Source organism: Syngnathus scovelli, unplaced genomic scaffold (genome assembly GCF_024217435.2).
Source record: "Syngnathus scovelli strain Florida unplaced genomic scaffold, RoL_Ssco_1.2 HiC_scaffold_24, whole genome shotgun sequence".
NCBI lineage: Eukaryota > Metazoa > Chordata > Actinopteri > Syngnathiformes > Syngnathidae > Syngnathus > Syngnathus scovelli.
The window spans coordinates 352,751-359,648 of NW_026061333.1; the positions used below are offsets into that span (position 1 = coordinate 352,751).

Consider the following 6,898-nt stretch of genomic DNA (forward strand, 5'->3'; position numbering starts at 1 on the left):
AGCGGCCGGCGAGCCCGCGCACCCGCCCGGCACATCCGGGAGGCCGTGCGCACGAGCCAAGTGGCCGAAAATAGCCCCCGCCGAGCGGATCGGCTGTTTATAAGAACCGCGGAGGTGGTCGCGGCGCCTCATTCGACTTCCAGCGGCCGGCGAGCTCGCGCACCCGCCCGGCACATCCGGGAGGCCGTGCGCACAAGCCAAGTGGCCGAAAATAGCCCCCGCCGAGCGGATCGGCTGTTTATAAGCACCGCGGAGGTGGTCGCGGCGCCTCATTCGACTTCCAGCGGCCGGCGAGCTCGCGCACCCGCCCGGCACATCCGGGAGGCCGTGCGCACGAGCCAAGTGGCCGAAAATAGCCCCCGCCGAGCGGATCGGCTGTTTATAAGCACCGCGGAGGTGGTCGCGGCGCCTCATTCGACTTCCAGCGGCCGGCGAGCTCGCGCACCCGCCCGGCACATCCGGGAGGCCGTGCGCACGAGCCAAGTGGCCGAAAATAGCCCCCGCCGAGCGGATCGGCTGTTTATAAGAACCGCGGAGGTGGTCGCGGCGCCTCATTCGACTTCCAGCGGCCGGCGAGCTCGCGCACCCGCCCGGCACATCCGGGAGGCCGTGCGCACAAGCCAAGTGGCCGAAAATAGCCCCCGCCGAGCGGATCGGCTGTTTATAAGCACCGCGGAGGTGGTCGCGGCGCCTCATTCGACTTCCAGCGGCCGGCGAGCTCGCGCACCCGCCCGGCACATCCGGGAGGCCGTGCGCACGAGCCAAGTGGCCGAAAATAGCCCCCGCCGAGCGGATCGGCTGTTTATAAGCACCGCGGAGGTGGTCGCGGCGCCTCATTCGACTTCCAGCGGCCGGCGAGCTCGCGCACCCGCCCGGCACATCCGGGAGGCCGTGCGCACGAGCCAAGTGGCCGAAAATAGCCCCCGCCGAGCGGATCGGCTGTTTATAAGCACCGCGGAGGTGGTCGCGGCGCCTCATTCGACTTCCAGCGGCCGGCGAGCTCGCGCACCCGCCCGGCACATCCGGGAGGCCGTGCGCACGAGCCAAGTGGCCGAAAATAGCCCCCGCCGAGCGGATCGGCTGTTTATAAGCACCGCGGAGGTGGTCGCGGCGCCTCATTCGACTTCCAGCGGCCGGCGAGCTCGCGCACCCGCCCGGCACATCCGGGAGGCCGTGCGCACGAGCCAAGTGGCCGAAAAAAGCCCCCGCCGAGCGGATCGGCTGTTTATAAGCACCGCGGAGGTGGTCGCGGCGCCTCATTCGACTTCCAGCGGCCGGCGAGATCGCGCACCCGCCCGGCACATCCGGGAGGCCGTGCGCACGAGCCAAGTGGCCGAAAATAGCCCCCGCCGAGCGGATCGGCTGTTTATAAGCACCGCGGAGGTGGTCGCGGCGCCTCATTCGACTTCCAGCGGCCGGCGAGCTCGCGCACCCGCCCGGCACATCCGGGAGGCCGTGCGCACGAGCCAAGTGGCCGAAAATAGCCCCCGCCGAGCGGATCGGCTGTTTATAAGCACCGCGGAGGTGGTCGCGGCGCCTCATTCGACTTCCGGCGGGCGGCGAGCTCGCGCACCCGCCCGGCACATCCGGGAGGCCGTGCACACGAGCCAAGTGGCCGAAAATAGCCCCCGCCGAGCGGATCGGCTGTTTATAAGCACCGCGGAGGTGGTCGCGGCGCCTCATTCGACTTCCAGCGGCCGGCGAGCTCGCGCACCCGCCCGGCACATCCGGGAGGCCGTGCGCACGAGCCAAGTGGCCGAAAATAGCCCCCGCCGAGCGGATCGGCTGTTTATAAGCACCGCGGAGGTGGTCGCGGCGCCTCATTCGACTTACAGCGGTCGGCGAGCTCGCGCACCCGCCCGGCACATCCGGGAGGCCGTGCGCACGAGCCAAGTGGCCGAAAATAGCCCCCGCCGAGCGGATCGGCTGTTTATAAGCACCGCGGAGGTGGTCGCGGCGCCTCATTCGACTTCCAGCGGCCGGCGAGCTCGCGCACCCGCCCGGCACATCCGGGAGGCCGTGCGCACGAGCCAAGTGGCCGAAAATAGCCCCCGCCGAGCGGATCGGCTGTTTATAAGCACCGCGGAGGTGGTCGCGGCGCCTCATTCGACTTCCAGCGGCCGGCGAGCTCGCGCACCCGCCCGGCACATCCGGGAGGCCGTGCGCACGAGCCAAGTGGCCGAAAATAGCCCCCGCCGAGCGGATCGGCGGTTTATAAGCACCGCGGAGGTGGTCGCGGCGCCTCATTCGACTTCCAACGGGCTGCGCACTCGTGCACGCCGCCCGGTTCAAATTTTCTAAGTGCAACGCACAATGAGATGCATGAGAAACGGCCTTGGTTACCATCACATTTGAAGCGATGAATACGAAGTTAAATTTTATGACTCGGTGTATAAGTCGAGGTCGATTTTTTTCGGTCGATTTTGGATCGAAAAAGGTCGACCAATACACCGGCAAATACGGTATATATACTTATTATAAATGTAGTATTTATTTATATTGATTTATTGTTTATTTATATATATAAAGGCAGGTCCGCAAAAATATTTCTGACGCGTAGCCGGTCCGTGGCGCAAGAAAGGTTGGGGACCACTAGTCTAAAAGAATCTGGCCGTAACTGGAATAGGGTTCTACGCGAATGCCCAACGGAAAAGTGAAGTGCACAAAACCTGCATTTGGCTGTATCAAAATAAATGTCATGAAAAAGGTAAAAACACTACATGGAAGCGCAATGTGTTGTGCTGGGTTCTTTTACAAGTAAAGACTGCTGCTTTGAGTTCACAGGGAGCCATGCTCTTTATTCACTGTACATAGAGGTTTTGAACTCGTGTTGTAGTTTCAGTGTCGGAGTTCAAACTAGGCTTGCAGTTTCCGAATGCCATTCGTGATGGGTGTTGTAAAAAGGTCTTGGCTTAAACGATTGAAGTGCACATAAGAAAAAAAAAAAAAAAAAAAAAAAAGAGCTTGAAGTGCACATAAGAAAAAGAAAAAGCTTACAGCACCTGGTATTCCCAGGCAGTCTCCCATCCAAGTACTAACCAGGCCCGACCCTGCTTAGCTTCCGAGATAAGACGAGATCAGGCGTTCTCAGGGTAGTATGGCCGTAAGCCGTGAGGTGACCCAACATTTTGCATTTTATAGACACAATCGCCCCTGAAACTAGCGAGCAAGCCAATGAAGCCTTCAAAACTGCTTCGGCACATGGAGACCAAGCATCCTGCATTAAAAGACAAACCTTAACCACTTCGGGTTTCATTGTCTCCGATTACGCCTGGATGGGACCGGCTCGTTTCTGAGAAACAAGCTCGGTGCTCCCAATAATTCAACGTAATGGTGACTTTTATTTTTATGTGGTTTATATTTGTTTTTATGCCAGTCGTATCATTTTATTTAATCCTATTTATATATATTTATTATAAATGTAGTATTTATTTATATAGATTTATTGTTTATTTATATATATAAAGGCAGGTCCGCAAAAATATTTCTGACGCGTAGCCGGTCCGTGGCGCAAGAAAGTTTGGGGACCACTAGTCTAAAAGAATCTGGCCGTAACTGGAATAGGGTTCTACGCGAATGCCCAACGGAAAAGTGAAGTGCACAAAACCTGCATTTGGCTGTATCAAAATAAATGTCATGAAAAAGGTAAAAACACTACATGGAAGCGCAATGTGTTGTGCTGGGTTCTTTTACAAGTAAAGACTGCTGCTTTGAGTTCACAGGGAGCCATGCTCTTTATTCACTGTACATAGTCTGTCCTCTAGCGGTAAAAACGTGAACTGCAATGCTATGGCTGTCGCCACACAATGTAGGTTTTAAACTCGTGTTGTAGTTTCAGTGTCGGAGTTCAAACTAGGCTTGCAGTTTCCGAATGCCATTCGTGATGGGTGCTGTAAAAAGTTCTTGGCTTAAACGATTGAAGTGCACATAAGAAAAAAAAAAAAAAAAAAAAAGCTTACGGTAACTGGTATTCCCAGGCGGTCTCCCATCCAAGTACTAACCAGGTCCGACCCTGCTTAGCCTCCGAGGTCGGACGAGAGCGGGCGCTCTCAGGGTAGTATTGCCGTAAGCCGTGAAACCGCTCAGAATTTTTCATTTTATAGACACAATCGCCCCTGAAACCATGCCAAGCAGCGGCGGGACTTGATGGCTGTGGTAAAAGTTTCCTTTCACAATTGACGTGGGAAAAAAAAAAAAAAAAGGCTTTCAGCACCTGGTATTCCCGGACGGTCACCCTTCCCTTTTGTTTTTTTTTTTGTTTTTTTTACAACCAGGGCCGAAACAGGCTTTCTTCCAAGGCTTTTGGTGTTTTCTGGAAACATGGCTATCATGAAAAGTTATTGACAGCTTTTTATGCGGTAGCACGAATTTGCCGTTGCGACCTGCATTTTGCTGAATCAAAATAAATGCCTTGAAAAGTTTAAAAACACTTCATGGAAGTCACTTCACTGGTTTCTTTTATATCAAACAAATTGTTTTAGGTTATTCACCTGACATGTTTCGGCGGTTTCTTCCGCCTTCATCAGAGTGTCACAGATGTGATGGTGACGCGTCTTTATCAGCTGATGGATCAACATGTCAGGTGAATAACCTAAAACAATTTGTTTGATATAAAAGAAACCAGTGAAGTGATTAAATAAGGAAAAACAAAATGAACTTAGTACAATTACTTCATGGAAGTGTTGTGTTGGGTTCTTTTACAAGTCAAGCCTGCTGCTTTGAGTTCACAGGGAGCCATGCTCACTGTACATAGTCTGCTCTCTAGCGGTAAAAAATTTAACTACAATGCTGTGGATGTCACCACATAATATAGCTTTCAAACTCGTGTTATAGTTTCAATGTCGGAGTTTAAATTAGGCTTGCTGTTTCCGGATGCCATTCGTGATGGGTGTTGTAAAAAATAGCTTCTTAAACGATTGAAGTGCACATAAGAAAAAGAAAAAGCTTACAGCACCTGGTATTCCCAGGCGGTCTCCCATCCAAGTACTAACCAGGCCCGACCCAGCTTAGCTTCCGAGATCGGACGAGATCGGGCGTTCTCAGGGTAGTATGGCCGTAAGCCGTGAGGTGACCCAACATTTTGCATTTTATAGACACAATCGCCCCTGAAACTAGCGAGCGAGCCAATGAAGCCTTCAAAACTGCTTCGGCACATGGAGACCAAGCATCCTGCATTAAAAGACAAACCTTAACCACTTCGGGTTTCATTGTCTCCGATTACGCCTGGATGGGACCGGCTCGTTTCTGAGAAACAAGCTCGGTGCTCCCAATAACTCAACGTAATGGTGACTTTTATTTTTATGTGGTTTATATTTGTTTTTATGCCAGTCGTATCATTTTATTTAATCGTATTTACCGTATTTGCCGGTGTACAGGTCGACTCGGTGTATAAGTCGACCCCCTAAAATTCGACGGAAATTTACGATTTGATGATATATCTGTCAGGCAGAGGACAAGGCGAAGGACTCGGATGCAGAGTCGTATCTATCTGGGATTTATTCCAGCAAGCACTCAGAGCAAAAGTACAAAACAAAGCGCCTCTTGCGAGGGAAAACACGGGGCGAAAAGTACAAACAAAAGGCGTCGCACTGTGGCGAGTCAAAAGGCTAAAAGTACAAATCAAAACGCCTCTTTCGAGGGAAAACATGTAGCAAAAGGTACCAACAAAAGGAGTCGCACTGGAACGAGACAAAAAGGCGCTGGAGACCCAGGCACAACCAAAAGCGTCGCTCGGCGGCGAGACAAAAAGGAGAGTTCTTTCAGAGAGTTCGGACATCAAGGAATCGCTGGTGGTCGGGACGAGGCTAGACACACTGGCACAAGACAAGGGGAAGACACGGACTAAATACACACAAACGGGCGGGGACACAGGTGATGACAATTAGTATCGATTACGCGGGTGCACACAATCGGGATCAGGGAAGACAAGACAACCAACACCGAGGAAGGAAACACGAACTGAAACGGAAGGAATGACAAAATAAAACCGGAAGTAAAGTTACGACAATTGACGAGACAAAAAACTGAAAAAATAAACGCGACCGCATGACAGAACCCCCCCCCCTAGGGCCGGATCCCAGACGGCCCAGGAGCCCCAGGGTGAGCCGCATAGAAGTCCTCAAAAAGTCCCGGGTCCAAAATATAACTAGGCGGCACCCATTGCCGCTCCTCCGGTCCATAACCCTCCCAGTCCACCAGGTACTGCCAGCCCCGGCCTCTTCTGCGCACATCCAATAGTTCTTTGACGGTGTAGGCCGTCCCACCGTCCACAGTCCGCGGAGGCGGAGGGGGCGCCGGATCCGGCACCAACGGGCTGTCCACCACCGGCTTGACCTTCCCAACGTGAAAGGTGGGGTGGACTGCAAGGGACCTGGGCAAGCGTAGACGCACCGCGGCCGGGTGCACGACCTTGGCGATGGGGAACGGACCCACGAAGCGAGGCGCCAGTTTCCTGGAGTCCCCCCGGTGGGGAAGATCCTTGGTGGATAGCCAGACACGTTGACCTCTCTGGTACACGGGCGCCGGACGTCTCCTCCGGTCAGCCATCCGCTTTACCCGGTCCCCCTGTCGGACCAGCGTGGCCCGAGCCGCCGACCAGACGCGATGACAGCGGCGCACCAAGGCGTGGGCCGAAGACACCGTCACCTCCGGCTCACTGTCAGGGAAGACAGGGGGCTGGTAGCCAAACACACACTTGAAGGGGGACATACCTGTAGCCGTGGTGGGCAGGGAGTTGTGGGCATACTCCACCCAGGAGAGGTTCTTGCTCCACGAGGAGGGGTTCTGGGAGACCAGGCAGCGGAGACTTGTCTCCAACTGTTGATTAATACGTTCTGTCTGTCCGTTTGCCTCCGGGTGATAGCCTGACGTGAGACTCACGGTTGCCCCTATGAGCTTG

At 54.3% G+C, this 6,898-nt stretch overlaps 2 non-coding genes and 1 pseudogene across 2 annotated transcripts; all 3 read right to left on the reverse strand.

Annotated features, from left to right (window-relative positions):
* Positions 1-2,990: 2,990 nt before the first annotated feature.
* LOC125992825 (5S ribosomal RNA) lies at positions 2,991-3,109 on the reverse strand. The gene has a single exon (XR_007489822.1). It is a non-coding gene; the product is annotated as a 5S ribosomal RNA (ribosomal RNA).
* An 843-nt stretch (positions 3,110-3,952) lies between these two features.
* On the reverse strand, positions 3,953-4,071 carry LOC125992895 (5S ribosomal RNA; annotated as a pseudogene).
* Positions 4,072-4,942: 871 nt separating this feature from the next.
* On the reverse strand, positions 4,943-5,061 carry LOC125992960 (5S ribosomal RNA). The gene has a single exon (XR_007489895.1). It is a non-coding gene; the product is annotated as a 5S ribosomal RNA (ribosomal RNA).
* Between the last annotated feature and the right edge of the window lie 1,837 nt (positions 5,062-6,898).